The sequence below is a fragment of the Arachis stenosperma genome, chromosome 9 (assembly GCF_014773155.1).
Source record: "Arachis stenosperma cultivar V10309 chromosome 9, arast.V10309.gnm1.PFL2, whole genome shotgun sequence".
NCBI classification, from domain to species: Eukaryota; Viridiplantae; Streptophyta; class Magnoliopsida; order Fabales; family Fabaceae; genus Arachis; species Arachis stenosperma.
In genome coordinates this window covers 94,698,238-94,721,624 of record NC_080385.1, presented here as the reverse complement: position 1 = coordinate 94,721,624, position 23,387 = coordinate 94,698,238, and the positions used below count along the sequence as shown (strand labels likewise).

General features: G+C 38.0%; 1 non-coding gene across 1 annotated transcript; it reads right to left on the bottom strand.

Annotated features, from left to right (window-relative positions):
- Positions 1–224: 224 nt before the first annotated feature.
- Positions 225–332, bottom strand: LOC130953235 (small nucleolar RNA R71). The gene has a single exon (XR_009075407.1). It is a non-coding gene; the product is annotated as a small nucleolar RNA R71 (small nucleolar RNA).
- Between the last annotated feature and the right edge of the window lie 23,055 nt (positions 333–23,387).

Below are 23,387 nucleotides of genomic sequence, written 5' to 3'. Positions count from 1 at the left end.
CAATGGAAGATCCTCATCAGTTCTTAGCTGAATTCTTGCAAATCTGTGACACAGTCAAGACTAATGGGGTAGACCCTGAGGTCTATAGACTGATGCTATTCCCTTTTGCTGTAAGAGACAGAGCTAGAATATGGTTGGATTCTCAACCTAAAGAAAGCCTGGACTCTTGGGAAAAGCTAGTCAATGCCTTCTTGGCAAAGTTCTTTCCACCACAAAGATGGAGTAAGCTTAGAGTGGAAGTCCAAACCTTCAGACAGAAGGATGGAGAATCCCTCTATGAAGCTTGGGAAAGGTACAAACAATTAATCAGAAGATGTCCCTCAGACATGCTTTCTGAATGGAGCATCATAGGTATCTTCTATGATGGTCTCTCTGAACTATCCAAGATGTCTTTGGATAGCTCAGCTGGAGGATCTCTTCATCTGAAGAAGACGCCTGCAGAGGCTCAAGAGCTAATTGAAATGGTTGCAAATAACCAATTCATGTACACTTCTGAAAGGAATCCTATGAACAATGGGACTAGTCAGAAGAAAGGAGTTCTTGAGATTGACACTCTGAACGCCATTTTAGCTCAGAATAACATATTGACTCAACAAGTCAATTTGATTTCTCAAAGTCTGTCTGGAATGCAAAATGCACCAAACAGTACTAAGGATGCTTCATCTGAGGAAGAAGCTTATGATCCTGAGAACCCTTCAATGGAAGAGGTGAATTACCTAGGAGAACCCTATGGAGACACCTATAACTCTTCATGGAGAAATCACCCAAATTTCTCATGGAAGAATCAAGAGAGACCTCAACAAGGTTTCAATAACAATAATGGTGGAAGAAACAGGCTTAGCAATAGCAAGCCTTTTCCATCATCTTCTCAGCAACAGACAGAGAGTTCTAAGCAGAACCCCTCTGACTTAGCAACCATGGTCTCTGATCTAATCAAAACCACTCAAAGTTTCATGACTGAAACAAGGTCTTCCATTAGGAATTTGGAAGGACAAGTGGGACAGCTGAGCAAGAAAGTTACTGAACTCCCTCCAAGTACTCTTCCAAGCAACACAGAAGAAAATCCAAAAGGAGAGTGCAAAGCCATCAATATGGCCAAATTTGGAGAGGAAGGGGAGGAAGTGAACGCCACTGAGGAAGACCTCAATGGGCGTGCACCAACCTCCAATGAGTTCCCCAATGAGGAACCATGGGAATCTGAGGCTCAAAATGAGACCATAGAGATTCCATTGGACTTACTTCTGCCATTCATGAGCTCTGATGAGTATTCTTCCTCTGAAGAGGATGAGTATGTCACTGAAGAGCAAGTTGCTAAATATCTTGGAGCAATCATGAAGCTAAATGACAAGTTATTTGGAAATGAGACTTGGGAGACTGAACCTCCTTTGCTCACCAAAGAACTGGATGACTTGTCTAGGCAGAAATTACCTCAAAAGAGACAAGACCCTGGGAAGTTTTCCATACCTTGTACCATAGGCACCATGACCTTCAAGAATGCCTTGTGTGACTTAGGGTCAAGTGTGAACCTCATGCCCCTCTCTGTAATGGAGAAATTAGGGATCTTTGAGGTGCAAGCTGCAAGAATCTCATTAGAGATGGCAGACAATTCAAGAAAACAAGCTCATGGACTTGTAGAGAATGTTTTGGTTAAGATTGAAGACCATTACATCCCTACTGATTTCATAGTCCTAGAGACTGGGAAGTGCATGGATGAATCCATCATCCTTGGCAGACCCTTCCTAGCCACAGCAAAGGCTGTGATTGATGTTGATAGAGGTGAACTGATCATTCAAGTGAATGAAGAATCCTTTGTGTTTAAGGCTCAAGGATATCCCTCTGTCACCATGGAGATGAAGCTTGAAGAGCTTCTCTCAAATCAGAGACAAACAGAGCCCCCACAGTCAAACTCTAAGTTTGGTGTTGGGAGGCCACAACCAAACTCTAAGTTTGGTGTTGAACCCCCACATTCAAACTCTAAGTTTGGTATTGGGAGGTTCCAACATTGCTCTGAGTATCTGTGAGGCTCCATGAGAGCCCTCTGTCAAGCTACTTACATTAAAGAAGCGCTTGTTGGGAGGCAACCCAATATTATATTTTATATAGTTTCTTTTGTTATTTTATGTTTTTTTTGTAGGTTGATGATCATAAGAAGTCACAAAATCCATTGAAAAAGCAAAAACAGAATGAAAAACAGGAAGAAAAACAGCACACCCTGGAGGAAGATGCTGCTGGCGTTCAAACGCCAGTAAGCCTAGCATTTGGGCGTTTAACGCCCAGTCTGGCACCATTCTGGGCGTTTAACGCCAGAAAGGGGCACCAGACTGGCGTTAAACGCCAGGAAAGGGCAAGAACCTGGCGTTAAACGCCAGGAATGGGCATCAGCCCGGCGTTTAACGCCAGAAATGGCTCAAAACGTGGATTTTGATGCCAATTGGTGCAGGGATGACTTTTCCTTGACACCTCAGGATCTGTGGACCCCACAGGATCCCCAAACAACCCCACCACTCTCTCTTCTTCTTCACCCATTCACCAATCACCTCAACATCTCTTTCTCTTCACCACTCACATCCATCCTTCATAAAACACCACTCCTTTCCCTTTTGGCCGAACCACAAGGCCATCTCCCTCTCCTCCATTTCTTCTTCTTCTACTCTCTTCTTTCTTCTTTTGCTCGAGGACGAGCAAACCTTTTAAGTTTGGTGTGGTAAAAGCATTGCTTTTTGCTTTTCCATAACCATTTATGGCATCCAAAGCCGGTTCAACTGAGAAGGCATGACCTCAAGCCCATCACTAAGAAGAAGATGGAGCAAACAAGAGACCCCTCTCATCAAGAGATCCCTGAGATGCCTCAAGGGATGCACTTTCCTCCACAAGACTATTGGGAGCAACTAAGCACCTCCCTAGGAGAATTAAGTTCCAACATGGGACAACTAAGGGTGGAGCACCAAGAACACTCCACTCTCCTCCATGAAATTAGAGAAGATCAAAGAATCATGAGAGAGGAGCAACAAAGGCAAGGAAGAGACATTGAGGAGCTCAAGCACTCCATAGGACCTTCAAGAGGAAGGAAGAGCCGCCATCACTAAGGTGGACCCGTTCCTTGATTTCCTTGTTCTTTATTCTTCTTGTTTTTCGAATTTTAGTGCTTATGTTTATCTATGTTTGTGTCTTATGATCATTAGTGTCTTAGTGTCTATGCCTTAAAGCTATCAATATGAATCCATCACCTTTCTTAAATGAAAACTGTTTTTATCACAAAAGAATAAGAAGTACAGGATTTCAAATTCATCTTTAAACTAGCTTAATTAGTTTGATGTGGTGACAATACTTTTTGTTTTCTGAATGTATGCTTGAACAGTGCATATGTCTTTTGAATTTGTTGTTCATGAATGTTAAAATTGTTGGCTCTTGAAAGAATGATGAAAAAGGAGACATGTTACTGAGGATCTGAAAAATCATAAAAATGATTCTTGAAGCAAGAAAAAGCAGTGAATACAAAAAAAAAAGAGAAAAAGAAAGAAAAAGAGAGAAAAAGAAAGAAAAAGAAAGAAAAAGAAAGAAATAAAGTTGTGATCCAAGGCAAAAGAGTGTGCTTAAGAACCCTGGACACCTCTAATTGGGGACTTTAGCAAAGCTGAGTCACAATCTGAAAAGGTTCACCCAATTATGTGTCTGTGGCATGTATGTATCCGGTGGTAATACTAGAAGACAGAGTGCTTTGGGCCACGGCCAAGACTCAATAAGTAGCTGTGTTCAAGAATCATCATACTTAACTAAGAGAATCAATAACACTATCTGGATTCTGAGTTCCTAAAGAAGCCAATCATTCTGAATTTCAAGGGATAAAGTGAGATGCCAAAACTGTTCGGAGGCAAAAAGCTACTAGTCCTGCTCATCTAATTTGGAGCTAAGTTTCATTGATAATTTGGAGTCTATAGTATATTCTCTTCTTTTTATCCTATTTGATTTTCAGTTGCTTGGGGACAAGCAACAATTTAAGTTTGGTGTTGTGATGAGCGGATAATTTGTACGCTTTTTGGCATTGTTTTTAGTATGTTTTTAGTATCTTTTAGTTAGTTTTTATTATATTTTTATTAGTTTTTAGTTAAAATTCACTTTTCTGGACTTTACTATGAGTTTGTGTGTTTTTCTGTGATTTCAGGTATTTTCTGGCTGAAATTGAGGGACCTGAGCAAAAATCTGATTCAGAGACTAAAAAGGACTGCAGATGCTGTTGGATTCTGACCTCCCTGCACTCGAAGTGGATTTTCTGGAGCTACAGAAGCCCAATTGGCGCGCTCTCAATGGCGTTGGAAAGTAGACATCCTGGGCTTTCCAGCAATATATAATAGTCCATACTTTGCCCAAGATTTGATGGCCCAAACCGGCGTTCAAAGTCACCTCAAGAAATTCCAGCGTTAAACGCCGGAACTGGCACCTAATTGGGAGTTAAACGCCCAAACTGGCACTAAAGCTGGCGTTTAACTCCAAGAAGAGTCTCTACACGAAAATGCTTCATTGCTCAGCCCAAGCACACACCAGGTGGGCCCGGAAGTGGATTTTTATGTCATTTACTCATTTCTGTACGCCTTAGGCTACTAGTTTTCTATAAGTAGGACCTTGTACTATTGTATTTTCATCTTTTGGGACATCTAGTTCTTAGATCAGATCTTGGTTCTTCTGGTTCCCTCTCTGGGGCCAAAACCAATGATCACTTTTGTTCTTATGTATTTTCAACGATGGAGTTTCTACACACCATAGATTAAGGTGTGGAGCTCTGCTGTACCTCGAGTATTAATGCAATTACTATTGTTCTTCTATTCAATTCCGCTTGTTCTTTATCCAAGATATCACTTGTTCTTCAACCTGATGAATGTGATGATTGACGCCCATCATCATTCTCACTCACGAACAAGGTGACTGACAACCATTCTTGTTCTACAAGCATCTGAGGCTTAGTGAATATCTCTTGGATTCTTTAATCGGAATCCTCGTGGTATAGGCAGGACCTGATGGCGGCATTCAAGAGAATCCGGAAGGTCTAAACCTTGTCTGTGGTATTCTGAGTAGGATTCAATGATTGAATGACTGTGACGTGCTTCAAACCTGTAACCTACTGGGCGTTAGTGACAGACGCAAAAGAGTGATTCTATTCCGGTAGGGGAGGGAACCAAACCGGTGATTGGCCGCACTGTGACAGAGTGTAAGAGCATTAGCTTTCACTGCGCGGATGGGAGGTAGCTGGTGACAACAGTGAAACCCTACACGAGCTTGCCATGGAAAGGAGTAAGAAGGATTGGATGAAGACAGTAGGAAAGCAGAGAGACGGAAGGGAAGGCATCTTCATACACTTGTCTGAAGCTCTTACACCAATGATATACATAAGTATCTCTATCTTTATCTTTATGTTATTTTCGTTCATCACCATTATACATTTGAGTCTGCCTGACTGAGATTTACAAGATGACCATAGCTTGCTTCATACCACCAATCTCCGTGGGATCGACCCTTACTCGCGTAAGGTTTATTACTTGGACGACCCAGTGCACTTGCTGGTTAGTTGTGCGGAGTTGCAAAAGTGTTATTGCAATTTCGTGCACCAAGCGCCCAAGGAGCAGACCCAGCATCGAAATGCCCAGAGAGGATCCCCTAGCCAGTGTTCAATGCCCTAGAGGCCTCATAGCACATGGATCTCATCAAAGCTTAGCCCAACACTCACAAGGTGGGCTCCAAAAATAAATTTTAGCACTAAAGAGACTGTTTTACCTTGACTAGTCATTAGTTTAGTGTTTAAAGTAGAATATCACTCTTTGTTAAGGATCTTCACCCATCATTTACCATATTTCAAGTTTTACATTGTATATTCCTATCAGTATGAGTTTCTAAACCTCCTAGGTTGAGCGGAGGAGCCCTGCTGAGTTCTATGAATTAATAAAAGTATCACTGTTCTTCCTCGATCCATGTTTGATTTATTCCTAAGATGTATACTCGTTCTTCAACATGGTGAATAGGATGATCAGTGGCAATCAGCTCTTTTAATCATACTAGGACCGCGTGCCTGACAACCACCCGTGTCTACTTGGGTTCGTGTGAGTACGTGATTGGAAAGTGCGAACCGCCAGCTTGATTATACATATCTCAGACGGCTAATCCAAGACTTCGTTGGGGACTTCTCAAGACACCAGTGCAACCAATTTCTGGGAAGATTAGGGTCTCTGTGGTAGAGGCCAGAACCCAAAGAAGCAACATTCTCTGATCCGGAAGATTCGACCTTGTTTGTGGCATTTTGAGTAGGATCGCCAAGAGAATGAACTACTAGAGCTTTACCCTTGTTCAGATTGGATGGCCACCGACAATAGTGTTTGATCTGAAATAGAGGAGATTGATGACCACGGCCCATGGCATTGATCACATACAGCCTGCCATAGAAGAAATCACTCACAAGCAAAGAAGACAGTAATACCAGAGTTAATTCAGAAAAACAAAGCAACTCCAATCCTCAACTATTTTCCTATTATTATTCCATTTATTATAAAAAGTAATTTACACGATATTCCTATTACTAATTTCCCTTGCATCAATCCAACCAACAACTTTTTGATTCACCTGACTAAGACCTGCAAGATAACCATAGCTTGCTTCAAACCACAATCCTCGTGGGATCGACCCTGACTCGCTCAGGTATTACTTGGGCGACCCAATGCACTTGCTGGTACAGCTGTATGAAAGTGTGGGGATTCGTGCACCAAGTTTTTTGGCGCCGTTTCCGGGGATTGTTCGAGTTTGGACAAACTGATGGATTATCTTGTTCCCTAAATCAGGTAATTTTTATTTAATTTGAATCTTTTATTTTTATTTTCTTCTTCTCTATTTTTCGAAAAATTTAAAATAGTTTTTCAAAACTATTTTTTTCTTTGTTTAATCTTTGATTTTGGTTTAAGTCTTATTGTTTTTTTTCTTGGTAATTTTCGAAAATCTTGAGTCCTTTTTCTAAAAAGTTTTCTAAATTAGTGTCTTTTTATTTGAGTCTTGTTTCAATCTTTAAGTTTGGTGTGTTCTTTGTGTTTTTCTTTTAATTTTTGAAAATTTGTGTTTGATTTTCTAAAAATTTTAAGTTGGTGTCCTTTATATGTTCTTGTGTTCCTTGAGTTTCTTGAGTTTTGTTCTTAGTGTTCTTTTTAATCTTCAAGGTGTTCTTGTGTTTTCTTTGTGTTTTCATCTTAAAATTTTTATGTTTCATGTCCCTTTGTGTTTTTCTTTAAATTTTCGAAAATTAAGGGCATTAGATCTAAAAATTTTAAGTTTTTGAGTCTTTTGTGTGTTTTTCTATTTCCTCATTAAATTCAAAAATAAAAAATATCTTTTCTATTCTTATTTTAATTGCATTTTTGAAATTTTCAAATAAAAATTCAGATATTTTTTTCAAAATTTTTATCTTATCTTAGTTTTCAATTTTTAAATATCAAATCTTTTCAAAATAAAAAAATTATCTTTTTCAAAATCTTATCTCATCTTTCTTCAAAATTAAAAAATCTTATCTTACCTTTTTCAAATCTATAATTTAAAAATTCAAATTTCAAATTTCAAACTTTAAAATTAAATCTTTATCAAATATTTTAATTTCTTATCTTTTCTTATCTTTTTAATTTCAAATTCTTAAATTCAAATCTTTATCTTATCTTGTTGACTTTTTCAAAATTAAAAATTTCAAATTTCAAAATTTAAAATTTTAATTTTCAAATTTTAATTTTTAAAATCAAATCTTCTATCTCATCTTATTTCCAAATATTTTCTTAATTAATTATTTATCTTCTCTCTTTTCTTTTTCAAAACTTCCTAACTAACTCCTCTCTCTCCTAATTTTTGAAATCTTCTCTTCTACCTCTCTTTCTTCTTTTTCGAAAATCATTAATTAATTTTTTTTAATTAATTTTAATTTTGGATTAAATAAATAAATAAAATAAAAACAAAAATATTCTAATTCTTGTTCATCTATTCTACTTCTATTTCTTCTTCTACTCCTTCCATCTTCATCCTTCTTCTTCTTTTTCTACCTTTCTTCATCATGAACCCAAATGGGAATGAAGAGTTCAAAAGAACTCTGGGATCTTATACAAATCCCACTGCTGACTTCTACGGAAGAAGTATTAGCATACCTCACATCAGAGCATGTAGCTTTGAACTAAACCCTCAACTCATTACTCTAGTGCAGCAAAACTGACAGTAATCTTGACTTCCACAGGAAGGACCTACAGAAATCCTGGCAGATTTCCTAAAGATTACTGGCACAGTACACAGTGAGGGAGTAGACCAAGATGTCTACAGATTATTACTATTTCCTTTTGTTGTAAAAGACCAAGCAAAGAGGTAGTTAGATAACCAGCCTAAAGCTAGCTTGAAAACTTGGAAATAGTTAGTAGACAAGTTTTTAAATCAATATTTCCCTCCAAGAAAGATGACCCAGTTGAGGCTAGACATCCAAGGCTTCAAAAAAAGATGAGGAATCTCTTTATGATGCCTAGAAAAAGTATAGGAGTATGCTAAGGAAATGTCCCACTGAAATATTTTAAAAATGGGTACAGTTAGACATCTTCTACTATGGACTTTCAGACATGGCTAGAATATCTTTGGACCACTCTGTTGGTGGTTCCATACACATGAGATAGACCATTGAAGAAGCTCAAGAGCTTATTGAGACAATTGCCATTAATCAACATCTGTACTCATCTGCTGAGACTTCCATAAAAGGAGAGGTTAAGGTAGTATGTACTAAACTTAACCCTTTAGAACAGGATGGCCCATTGACTCATCAACTACACGCCCTTGCCCAACAATTATTGGAACTGCAAAAGGCTTTGTGTGAAACTCAGGCTTCTAAAAGGAATGTAGAAGCCCAACTGAGTCAAACAAGGCAGCAATTATCTAAACAGATAACAGAAGAATGCCAGGCTATTCAACTGAGGAGTCGGAGATCCTTAAACACCCAACCTCAGTACAATCAGAAGGGAAAAGAACAACTGACAGAGGATAACCAGGTCTCTACACAAGATAACTCTGGGCGTTCAAATGCCTAGGGAGGTATCACTCTTGGCATTGAATGCCAGGAAAAGGCAGAGATTGGGTGTTCAAACGCCCAAGGAGGCAGCACCCTTGGTGTTGAACGCTGACAAACCCCGTTTTGACGGTTTATCTTGTATTGATTTTAGGGGATTTTATAACCTTTTACCCACATTTATCCATTGAAATAGCATGGTTTTATAAGTTCTCCTTTAATTGTGCTTAAGAGTGAAAACATGCTTTTTAGGTCTTAAAGTAGCTAAATCTAATTCTCCTTGATTCCATTAGATGCCTTGATATGTTTGTTAAGTGATTTAAGGTTTAGGAGGCAAAGATTGGATCAAGGAAATAAAGAAAGAAGCATGAAAAGTTGGAGAACTCATGAAGAAATGAAAGAACCGGAAAGCTGTCAAGCCGACCTCTTCGCACTTAAACGACCATAACTTGAGCTACAGAGGTCCAAATGATGCGGTTCCAGTTGGGTTAGAAAGCTAACATCCGGGGCTTCGAAACGATATAAGATTCGCCATAGTTGCATCGCGCATAGGGGCGCGCACGCGCACGGTACGCGGACGCGCCGATGGTGGCACATAACCCACTTAATGCAACACGTGGCCAGCGATTTTAGAAGCCTTGTGGGCCCAATCCAACTCATTTCTGATGCTATTTAACCCAAGGAGTAAAGAGGGAAACACATGTTAGTTACCATTAGCTTAGTTTTAGGAGTTAGAATTAGTTTTAGAGAGAGAAGCTCTCACTTCTCTCTAGGATTAGGAATTAGGGTTAGATTAGGATCTCATAGTTCTAGGTTTAATTCAAGTCTCCTTCTACTTCTACCTTCAATTGATGATTGCTACACTTTGGTTCTTCTTTCTATCCCTATCCTCTTATTGTAATTTCTCTTGTTTTGTTTCTAGGTTTTGTAATTGAGATATTCTTGTTCTTTTGTTTTCTTCTAATAATGCAATTTGAGAAAATTCATGTGATTGTGATGTTGTTGATTGTTGTTTTGTTAATTCTTTGTAATTGTTAGTTGTTGATTCCTTTTATTCTTACAAATAAAAATGCTTTCTTTCATTACCCTCCAAGTGTTTGATGAAATACTTGAGAGGATGTTAGAGTAGGATTTTATGTTCTTGGCTTGAGAAGGTAACTTAGGATTTCTTGAGTCACTAGTGTCCAATTGATTGCTAGTTGATAGCCATTAACTCTAGCCTTCATTAATCCAATTAGTGGAAAGCTAGGATTTATGGACTAGGATTGATATAACTCACTTGACTTTCCTTTGTTAATTGATTTAAGGATGACTAAGTGGGATTAATCCTTGCAACTACCATACTTGTGGCTAGTGATAATGATGAAGACCCTTGACAACCAAATCTTGCCAAGACCATTTTGTTAATAAAGTTTCCTTACCATTTACTATTCATGTTTCTCATCTAAAACCCCAAAATAACTCACAACCAATAACAAGACACTTTATTGTAAATCCTAGGGAGAACGACCCGAGGTTTAAATACTTCGGTTTATAGAATTTAGGGGTTTGTACTTGTGACAAACAAATTTTTGTACGAAAGGATTAGCGATTGGTTTAGAGACTATACTTCGACGAGATTTCATTTGTGAAATTCTAAACCATCAAAAATCCATTCGTCAAACGCCTATAAGGGAGTGATGCCCCTGGCATCAAACGCCAGGAAGAGGGCAGCAGCATGGCCATTGAACGCGCAAGCAAGGGAGGCCAGTCACAGACTGATAACAACCCTCCTAAGCAAGCTAGTAACCCCTTCCAATACATATGGCACTCGGCCTTCATCAACCAAGATTGATGAATATAAGGCTAAGATGCCATTTTCTCAAAAACTCTGTCAAGGAAAAAGATAAGCAGTTTGCCTGCTTTGCAGATTATCTCAGACATTAGAGATCAATATCCTTTTTGCAGAGGCTCTTAAACAGATACCTTCTTATGCTAAGTTCCTGAAGGACATTTTGAGTCATAAAAAGGATTGGAGAGAGAAAAAAATAGTCCTCCTTATTGAAGAGTGCAATGCAATCATTCAAAACAGCTTGCCAGAAAAACTTAAGGATCCTGGAAGCTTTATGATACCATGCACTCTGAGTGATGCTTGCGAAAGGATAGCCCTGTGTGACCTTGGAGCAAGCATCAACCTAGTACCTACTTCATTAATAAAGAAGCTTTGTTTGACTGAGGAAGTCAAACCAACCTGTATATACCTTCAACTTGCTGATAATTCTATTAAGATACCATCAGGAGTAATCGAAGATATGATTATCAGGGTTGGACCCTTTACTTTTCCCATTGACTTTGTGGTGCTGGATATGGAAGGGCACAAGAGTGCATCCCTTATCCTAGGGAGACCCTTCCTAGTTACAGGACGGACCTCATTGATGTGGAAAAAGGGGAAGTAACCCTGAGAGTCAATGAGGAAAAGTTCGTACTGAATGCTGTCAAGGCTATGCAGCATCCAGACATCCTTGAGGGCATGAGCATTGACCTCGTTGATTCCCTGGTGGAAGAAGTCAACATGGCAGAAAGTCTCAAGGAAGAGCTGAATGACATCCTTATTAATGAACAGCCTGACTTGGAGGATCCTCTAGAAACCTCTGAGGAAAAGGAGAAGCCTCCAAAGCTTGAGCTTAATCCATTACCTCCTTCCCTGAAATATGCATTTCTGGAAGATGGAGACAACTATCCTATAATCATAAGCTCTGCCTTAGAGCCACAGAAAGAAGAAGAACTAATTAAAGTGATCAAAACACACAAAATCGCCCTTGGGTGGACTATAAGTGACCTTAAGAGCATAAGCCCGGCCCGATTGATGAAGGATTTTTTATTAGTATAGAATTTCACAAATGAAATCTCGTTGCATGTATAATTTCTAAACCAACAAATAATCCTTTCATGCAAAAAATTGTTTGTCACAAGTACAAACCCCAATAAAAATAACCGAAGTATTCAAACCTCGGGTCGTCTCTCAAAGGAATTGTAGGGAAGTGTTCTCATTATTGGTCATGAGATGTATAATTTAGGGTTTTGAAAAAGAAACAAGAAAGGTAAATGGCAAGAATTAAACTAATAGCTAAGAAAGCTCTTGGGAAGGTATGAGAATTGGAAGTCCTATCCTCATTATCATCATCAATTGTGACAAGAATTGTCTATTGCTCCCATTTAGTCAACCTCTAACTACGAAGGAAAATTAAGTGGATAAGTCAATTTGATTCCACAAGTCCTAGTCAACTCCTAAGGAAAGATTAGCTTTAGTGAAATTCAAATCAACTAGCAACCTTCAATTGTTAATTAACAAGAGATTTGGATAACTCCAGAGTCTCCAATTACTCAACCAAAGCCAAGAGGAGAAAATCTACTCTAGCATCCTTCCAAGCATTTTGTCAAACACTTGGGAGGCATAGAAGGAAAGCAAAATAAAATAACAAGAAAAGTAGATCTACAACTACTAATTGCAAGAAATTAATAACAATAACTCAAATCAACAATAAAAGAACATAGAACATAAATTGCAAGAAAAGAAAAATAGAAAAAGGAAGAGTGCATCAATATAAAAGTAAAGAGTTACAAGAAGTAAATCACTAATCTAAGAAAGCAAAGGTAGAAGAACAACAAATTGTAAAGGAAAAGTAAATCAAAGCATGAACTAAACCTAGATCTAAGAAATCCTAATCTAGATCTAACCTAATTCTAGAGAGAAGAGAGAGCTTCTCTCTCTAGAATCTAACTAAAGCATACCCTCCAAAATTCCCCCTATGACTCCTCTTGATTTCTGCATGAAATAGGCTCAGAAGTGAGTTGGATTTAGTCCTTGGAAGCCTAGAATTCGCCCCCAACGTTTTCACTTTAATGAAGTCACGTGCGAGCACTGACACGTGCACGTGGGTCACGCGTACGCGTCGCTTGACATTTAGCTATCCACTCGTATGCATCATATACGTGTACGCGTCGATGAATGCATCCCAAATCCTTGATTTTCCAGGATTTCTCCATTTTGCATGCTTTTCTCTTCATTCCTTTGATCCATTCCTAGCCTTTTCAACCTGAATTCACTAACAAACACATCAAGGCATCTAGTGGAATCAAAGGTGAATTAAATTTAACCAATTAATGGCCTAAAAAGCATGCTTTCATACTTATGCGAAAATTAGGAGAGAATTATGAAATCATGCTATTTCATTGAATAAATGTGGGAAAGGTGGATAAAATCCACCTAAATTGAGCACAAAATGTACCACGAAATAGTGGTGCATCAAATCTCCCACACTTAAACCAAGCATGTCCTCATGCTTAAATCAAGAAAGAAACAAATGGTACTATCATTTATTCAATGTAAACTACCTACATGCAACCTTTCTACATGCAACTATCTAAATAGATGCAAGTACTTGGTCAGAATAAATCAATTCCCAAGAAAACCAATAGAAGCATAAGGGCCAAAGGTATTAACAACCAAGCCAAACCACAATTGAGTTTAGTTATTAAGAATTTTACAAACTTGCATGAAAAGTGATGATTCTAGATGAGAGCATGTAATTGAGCATCGAACCCTCACCGAATATATATCCGCTCTAGTCGCTCAAGTGTTTAGGGTTGATTCACTCAATTCTCCCCTAATCATGCTTTCCATGATTTATTTTTAATCTAACAATCAACAATTATTCTATGCATGCATACATATATCATGAGGTCTTTACTTTGGGTTGTAATAGGGCTAGGGTCAAGTTAAGGATGCATATCGTCAAGTGAGCTTGGAATTTGAATCTTTGATTAACTTAGACTTCCCACCTAACCTATGACAACCTATACAAATTGAGTGCTAACCTAACTACCCATTCTTCACTTTCTCCACATACTCGTGTATTCTTTTCTTGATCATAACTCATATGCATTGATTATTATTGGTCTTCACTCTGGGGAATTTGTCCCCTTTTATTGCTTTTTTTGTTTCTTTCCTTTTTTTCTATTTTTTTCTGTTGGTGTATATTTTTTTCTTTTTATTTTCTCTTTTTTTCTTTTTGCAATAAAGTATACATAAAAGCATCAATGCATATGGTTTTACATTTAATTAACACATGAGTATATACCCAATTCCAAAGATTTTCAACAAAAATACAACACACACCTTTCCCCAACCAATGTCCCAAGTTTCCCCACACTTGAATGATGCACACACTCACTAGCCTAAGCTAATCAAAGATCTAAATAAAGGACAATTATTGTTTTTTGCTTTAAGGCTTGTAATGTGCTAATATTAAGAACAAAGGGGATTAAAATAAGCTCAAAATTGGCTAACAATGGAAGATAAAAGGTAAGGCTATTTGGAAAAGTGAGCTATTTGAAAGGATGGCCTCAATCATATAAATGCATGTATACAAGGAATAATGGACATAAAGAATCAAACAAATCAAAGATTACACTCATAGAAAGAAATAACGCACACACGAAGGAAGATAAGTGGTTATAAGGTGTAACCACGCAGTTAGGCTCAAATCTCACAAGCTTGTGTTCTTAGCTCAAAACATGTTCCCCAAGATATAAATCAAGCAAGTTCAATAAAAACAAAATTTTTCACTCAAATCAATTGGGCCCTACAGATAAATTATTGAAAAATATCATTATTTTGACTAAGCTTATTATGTATATATATGCAAAAATAAGAAAATGCACTAAAATCCTAAAAGACCTAAAAATCAAATGAAAAAGTATTGGGATTAGAAACTTGTCACCCCAAAAACGCTGCCTGGTCAAACGACCTCCCTACGCTTAAAAGTTTGCACCGTCCTCGGTGCATCCAAAGATGAGCAAGGGGGTACGACGACTCTCCGGATTGCTACCTTCAGCTGGTAGATCAACCGGTTGAAGCATGTTCTTTCTTCTGCTTCCATTTCTGCTTATAGTTACTCATCCTGAAAATAGAATACAGGATAGTGAGAAAAGTAAATGCAAAAGCAAGGAAGCATATATTGTTGAAAATGAAGCAATGATCACCAGAGTGGAGTGAGTGAATTAGTGTCACATCAATGAAAATAGGTGTGTGAATTCTAAATTAGGCGCCTTTTAGAGCACACACACTATCATAGAGGGCTATGTCATAATTACACAAAAGAGAAACATGCACTCCACTCATCCTAATGTGCTTGAGATGCTCTAAACTCGTAGGTTAAAACAACCAAACAAGCAATAAAGAAGCATGAAAGCATTCAAGCCTAAAACATATGGATGCATATAATCAAGAACACAATGTATTAAGGTAAATGCACAACATCCAACAAGAAATTGCCTAATCAAAGAAAAAGATTCAAATCACATGGTGGCCAAATCATGCAATTCAAAACATTTAACAAGCTTGAGGGCAATTCTCATTCACTTAGTATTCCAAAAGTTAAGCATGAAAAATTCAACACCAAGTAATGAATTGTAACCTCAATAAAGAGATCCAACAATGAAAATTAACAATAATGATGATAAACCAACATCTCATCAGTGATCAGCAACAATAAACAGTAAATCGAATTAATAATCCAACACTTATAATGAAAACAGAAAAATTAAACAAAAATAAAACTAACCAAACAACTAACTAACTAAAAGGAATGGTTATAAATGGTGTTTCATAGTGTTCGATGATGGTTGAAGAGTGGAAAGAACGGAGAAGAAAAAAGGAGAAGGAAAGAAAGGGAAAGAAGATGAGAAAAGAATAGTGGAGAGAAAGGCTATCCACGCGTGCGCGTCGTGCGATGCGTGCACGTGGGTGTGGTGAAATGGGAGTGACGTGTACGCGTGAATATTTTTGTGCCATTTTGATGAAGGATTTTTGATTGGCATAGAATTTCACAAATGAAATCTCGTTGCAAGTATAGTTTCTAAACCAACAAATAATCCTTTCAGGCAAAAAATTGTTTGTCACAAGTACAAACCCCAATAAAAATAACCGAAGTATTCAAACCTCGGGTCGTCTCTCAAAGGAGTTGCAGGGAAGCGTCCTCGTTATTGCTCATGAGATGTATAATTTGAGGCTTTGAATAAGGAACAAGAAAGGTAAATGGTAAGAATTAAACTAATAGCTAAGAAAGCTCTAGGCAAGGTATGAGAATTGGAAGTCCTATCCTCATTATCATCATCACTTGTGACAAGAATTGTCAATTGCTCCTACTTAGTCAACCTCTAACTATGAAGGAAAGTCAAGTGGATAAGTCAATTTGATTCCTCAAGTCCTAGCCAACCCCTAAGGAAAGACTAGCTTTAGTGGAATTCAAATCAACTAGCAATGTTCAATTGTTAATCAACAAGAGAGTTGGAGAAAATCTACTCTAGCATCCTTCCAAGCATTTTGTCAAACACTTGGAAGGCATAGAAGGAAAGCAAAATAAAATTACAAGAAAAGTAGATCTACAACTACTAATTGCAAGAAATTTATAACAACAACTCAAATCAACAATAAAAGAACATAGAACATAAATTGCAATAAAAGGAAAATAAAGGAAGGAAGAGTGCATCAATATAAAAGTAAAGAATTACAAGAAGTATATCACTAATCTAAGAGAACAAAGGTTGAAGAACAAGAAATTGTAAAGGATGGATTTCGGCCTTGGAAGCCAAGAATTTGCCCCAGTATTTTTACTTAATAAAGTCATGTGCGAGCACCGACGCATACACGTGGGTCACGCGTACGCATCGCTTGACATTTAGCTATCCACACCTATGCGTCAAATACGCACACGTCGATGAATGCATCCCAAATCCTTGATTTTCCATCATTTCTCCATTTTGCATGCTTTTCTCTTCATTCCTTTGATCCATTCCTAGCCTTTTCAACCTGAATTCACTAACAAACACATCAGGACATCTAGTGAAATCAAAGGTGAATTAAATTTAACCAATTAATGGCCTAAAAAGCATGTTTTTACACTTAAGCAAAAATTAGGAGAGAATTATGAAACTATGCTATTTCATTGAATAAATATGGGAAAAGTGAAAAAAATCCACTTAAATTGAGCAGAAAATGTACCACAAAATACTGGTGCATCACCGATGCATGCATAAAATCCTGCTGAAGGATAATGCCAAACCACTTGTGCAACCACAAGGGCGATTGAATCCAGCTATGATGGAAGTAGTGCAGTAAGAGGTCACTACGCTCTGGGAGGCTGGGATTATTTATCCCATTTCTGATAGCCCTTGGGTGAGCCCTGTTCAAGTTGTTCCCAAGAAGGGAGGCATGACAGTGGTTCATAATAAAAAGAATGAACCGATCCCAAAAAGGACAGTTATAGGGTAGTGTATGTGCATTGATTATAGAAAACTCAATGACGCCACCAGGAAGGATCATTTTCCTTTACCATTCATTGACCAAATGCTAGAAAAGTAGGGCATGCTTTTTATTGTTTCTTGGATGGATGTTCCGGGTACAATCAAATAGTAGTAGATCCACAGGATCAAGAAAATACAGCATTCACACGCCCATCTAGCGTGTTTGCCTATAGGCAAATGCCATTTGGCCTGTGTAATGCACCTGCCACCTTTCAGAGATATATGTTATCCATCTTCTCTGATATGGTAGAGAAGTTCCTTGAAGTGTTCATGGATAACTTCTCTATTTTTGGAGACTCATTTGACTCCTGCCTTGATCATCTGACCCTAGTTCTGAAAAGACGCCAAGAGACAAACCTAGTTCTAAGTGGGAGAAATGCCACTTCATGGTGACTGAAGGCATTGTTCTTAGGCATCAATTTCAAACAAGGAAATAGAAGTAGATCAAGCCAAGGTGGAAGTGATTGAACGATTGCCTCTACCTACTAATGTCAAGGCAATCAGAAGTTTTCTAGGACATGCAGGATTTTACAGGAGGTTCATAAAAGATTTTTCTAAAATCATGAAACCCCTGTGTAATCTTTTAGCCACTGATGTTCCATTCGTCTTTGACCAAGAATGCCTACATGCCTTTGAAACTCTAAAAGCCGGGCTTGTCACTGCTCCTATTATCTCTACACCCAACTGGGACTTACCATTTGAACTAATGTGTGATGTCAGTGACCATGCCATTGGCGCAATACTGGGGCAGAGACATGACAAGCTTCTGCATGTCATTTACTATGCTAGTCGTAAAGGATGCAAAAAACTACATTACTACAGAAAATGAGCTACTTGCAGTGGTCTATGCCATTAATAAGTTCAGATCCTACTTATTAGGATCTCAGGTCATTATCTATACTGACCATGCCGCTCTAAAGTATCTACTAACTAAGCAGGATTCTAAACCCAGACTTATAAGATGGGTATTACTCCTGCAAGAGTTTGATATAGAAATTAGAGACAGAAAAGGCACAGAAAACCAAGTAGTTGACCACTTGTCTAGGATCGAACCAGTAGCAGGGACTTTTTCTCCCTCCACTGACATATCCGAATCCTTTCCAGATGAGCAACTCTATGCCATCTGACAGTACCTTGGTTTGCAGACATTTCAAATTACAAGGTTATAAGATTTATTCCCAAGGAATTTACCAGGCAGCAATCCCGGAAATTCCTGCATAATGCAAAATATTGCCTACGGGATGAACCATATCTCTTTAAGAGATGCTCGGATAGAATAATCTGACGATGTGTGTCTGAAGAAGAGGCACAGCGAATTCTATGGCATTGCCATGGTTCAGACTATGGAGGACACTTTGAAGGTGAACGGACAGCCACCAAGGTTCTCCAAAGTGGCTTTTACAGGCCTACTCTCTTTAAGAATTCTAGAGAGTTCGTCCGTAATTGTGATAGTTGCCAAAGGGCTGGCAATCTCCCTCATGGTCACAGCATGCCTCAAAGGAATTCTAGAGATTGAGTTGTTTGATGTGTGGGGCATAGATTTCCTGGGGCCCTTCCCACCTTCATACTTAAACACCTACATCCTTGTGGCAGTAGATTATGTGTCTAAATGGGTTAAAGCAATAGCAACACCCACTAATGACACCAAGTAGTAATGAAGTTCCTCCAAAAGAACATCTTTAGCAGATTTAGTGTCCCTAGAACACTAATTAGTGATGGAGGTACTCATTTCTACAACAGACAATTGGATTTTGTCTTAAGCCGTTACGGAGTTCGTCATAAAGTAGCAATACCGTATCATCCCCAAATAAATGGGCAAGCTAAAGTCTCAAATAGAGAACTAAAGTGAATCCTAGAGAGGACAGTATGTACCTCTAGAAAGGATTGGGCTAGAAAGCTTGATGATGCTCTATGGGCATACAGAACAGCTTTCAAAACCCCATTGGAATCTCACAATACTAGCTAGTATATGGGAAATCCTGTCATTTTTCAGTGGAATTAGAACACAAAGCCTATTGGGCTACTAGATTTCTTAACCTTGATGCTAAAGCAGCGGGGGGAAAATGACTTCTCCAACTAAATGAGTTGAACAAATTCCGCTTAGATGCATTTGAAAATGCAAAGATCTATAAGGAAAAGGCAAAGAGATGGCATGACAAGAAGTTAGCTTCCAGAGTCTTTGAACCAGGAAAGAAAGTCGTGCTCTTCAATTCAAGACTCAAACTGTTTCCTGGGAAACTCAAATCCCGTTGGACAAGACCGTTCATGATTACTAGTGTATCACCTTACGGGCACATAGAACTTCAAGGTAAAGAAAAGAGGTTCACTGTCAATGGACAGAGGGTCAAACATTACCTTTAATTAATTTTCTTATTTAATTTTTATTATGTTTTAATCAGGTTAATTTTCATGTTAGTGATCATGAACAATGCTTAAACAGAGACAGAATGATGCAGAACAGCAAACAGAATACCCTAGAGAAGGAAGCTCCCTGGTGTTAAATGCCAGAAAGGGTAGGCAATTGGGCATTCAAACGCCCATGGAGGCAGTAAGCCTGGCGTTAAACACCAGCCAGGAAGCCCTGGCTAGGCGTTTAACGCCAGCCAGGAGACCTTGGCTGGGCATTCAATGCCCAAGAAGGAGCACATGCCTAGCGTTAAACGCCAGCCAGGGAGACCTGGCTAGGCATTTAACACCCAAGAGGGAGGAACACTCTGGTATTAAACACTAGAATTCCAGCATTCTGGGCGTTTAAACGCCAGCAAGGCAGCCTGGAGGTAATTTCAAAATTCTCTTCTCTTATTCAACTCATCTTTTTCAAATTTAATTTCAAATATTCTTTGATTTTTAAATCAATCTTGTTCAAATACTTCTATTTCAATTTCAAGTTATCATATTTTCATTTCTTTTCAAATCTTTTTCAAAATTTCATATCTTTTTCAACTTGTTTTCAAATTCTTTAAAATCTTTTATCTTTAAAACTTTTGTTCATATCTTTTATTAAACTTTCAAATCTTTTTCATACTTCTTATCTTATCTTTAAAATTTATATCTTTTTAAAATCTTTTCTTATCTTTCAAGTTTAACAACTTATCTTTTTCAAAATATTTATCTTTCTTTAATAATTATTTTCAAAATCTCCGTTCTTCTTCCTTTCTTACCTTTTGCTCGAGGACGAGCAAATCTTCTAAGTTGGTATGGAAGGAGCCCTATTCTCTCATCAGAACTCAATCCCATGGCTCCAAGAAGTGGTAAGACTACCCCAAAGAATAAAAAAAGATAACTTAATAGTGTTTTTCAAACCTGTTCGATTCCTTACCAAGCAACACGAAGAATATTATCACAAGATAATGAGTAAAAGGCCAGTAATCCTTGAAGTGGGATTCAAATTAGGAGAAGAATACCCAGAGATCTGATGCACCACTATTTCATGGTACATTTTTGTGCTCAATTTAGGTGGATTTTATCCACTTTTCCCACATTTATTCAATGAAATAGCATGGTTTCATAATTTTCTCCTAATTTGTGCTTAAGTGTAAAAACATGTTTTTAAGGCCTTTAATTGGTTGATTTTAATTCACCTTTGATTCCACTACATGCCTTGATGCGTTTGTTAGTGAACTCAGGTTGAAAAGGCTAGGAATGGACCAAAGGAATGAAGAGAAAAGCATGCAAAGTGGAGAAATCATGGAAAATCAGGATTTGGCATGCATACATCGATGCGCACACGTATTAGACGCACGTGGGTGAATTGAAGTCGCATGGCGACGCGTATGCGTACATGACGCGTGCGCCTAGATAGCTAAATGTCAAGCAACGCGCATACGCGTAACTCACGCGTACGCGTCGGTGGTCGCACGTGACTTCATTAAAGTGAAAATGCTGGGGGCAAATTCTGGGCTACCCAGGCTTAAATCCAACTCAATTCAGAGCCTATTATATGCAGAAATCAAGAGTAGTCAAGGGGGAAAGTCATAATTGAATTTTGGAGGGAATGCTTTAGTTAGTTTCTAGAGAGAGAAGCTCTCTCTTCTCTCTAGAATTAGGTTAGATGTAGATTAGGATTTCTTAGATCTAGGTTTAATTCATGCTTTGTTTTACTTTTCCTTCACAATTTCTTGTTCCTCTACCTTTCCTCTCTCTAGTTTAGCATTTTATTCTTGTAATTGTATACTTTGTTATTGATGCACTCTTATTTCCTCTATTTTCCTTTTTAATGCAATTCATGTTTTGAGTTCCTTTGTTGTTGATTTGAATTGTTGTTATTAATTTGTTGCAATTAGTAGTTGTAGATCTACTTTTCTTGCAATTTTATCTTGCTTTCCTTTTATGCCTTCCAAGTGTTTGACAAAATGCTTGGAAGGATGTTAGAGTAGATTTTCCTTCTCTTGGCCTTGGTTGAGTAATTAGAGACTTTTGAGTTATCAAACTCTTTTATTGATTTATAATTGAAGGTTTCTAGTTGATTTGAATTCTACTAAAGCTAGTCTTTCCTTAGAAGTTGACTAGGACTTGAGGAATCAAATTGGTTATTTCCACTTGACTTTCCTTCATAGTGAGAGGTTGACTAAGTGGAGCAATAGACAATTTTTATCACAATTGAGGATGATAATGAGGATAGGACTTCTAGTTCTCATACCTTGCCAAGAGCTTTCTTAGCTATTAGTTTTATTCTTGCCATTTACTTTTCTTGTTCCTTATTCAAAACCCCAAAATATACACCTCATAATTAGCTATTAGAACACTTCCCTGCAATTCCTTTGAGAGACGACTCGAGGTTTGAATACTTCGATTATTTTTATTGGGGGTTTGTACTTGTGACAACCAATTTTTTGCATGAAAGCATTATTTGTTGGTTTAGAAACTATACTTGCAACGAGAATTCATTTGTGAAATTCTATACCATCGAAAATCCGTTCATCAAGATCCAAGAGCAAATTCGAAGGAGAGGCTGGGAGGTTCTGGCTGATCCTCAGTTGAATATTGGATACAACATGATCCATGAATTCTATGCAAATCTGTGGATGACAGATAAGCAAAAGAAAGATGGAACAGCATTCCATACTTTTTGCACTATGGTCGGGGGAAAGATCATGTACTTTCATCTGGATAGGGTGAGAGAGATCTTTAAATTACCTTTGCAAAAGGATGACTCTGAATCATACAACAGAAGGGTTGTAGCCAACCAAAAGCTGGATCAAGTCCTAGAGGACATATGCTTGCCTGGAACTCAATGGATTGAGAATACAAAAGGGCAGCTAATGACCGAAATTCACACCCCTCAAAATTTTGATTATAAACCCATTTTTTTGGCAAGTGCACCAAAATTATCGTCAAGTAATAACCCACAGTGGAGTGGAATCGTATCCACAGAGATTGGTAGATTTGAGCAATTTTAATCATTGGTGAATTAGTCAAGCTGAGCAATATAGAGTATGATTGCAGAATTGTAAATGAACAGGAGAGTAAATGATTCAAAAGTAAAGAGAAGCAGTAAAGTGCATAAAAGGAAATGGTGGTAATGTAAAGTGCAGAATCATAAATGACTTAATTGTAAATGGGAATCGGGGTTGACTGAATTATAAAGAAAGTTATAAAGAATGTGGAAGATGAGAATAGGGGAATTCATTGAGACTGGGAGATGTTGTTCTCTTTGGATTAAATCCAGCTCATCTCTCATCTTCAATCATGCAACTCATTGACCTCTTGGCAATCATGATTGATTGAGCCCTAATCCCTTCGTGACTCAATCTCTCAAATCTTGATAATCAGCCAATTCCTTGGTCTAATTGCTCATGAAGAGAGATATGCTTGGTCCCTAATTATACCACACATCCTGTAGATCCAGAATAGAGGGTGGATTATATGTCACCATATCCAATCACCAAAACCCAGATCTACTCATATGTGAGAAGGGATTTCAAGCATGGTTCCAGGTTTTCTTTTCCAAGGTTCCCGTGAAACCCATTTTGCATTCAACCTCTTTTCC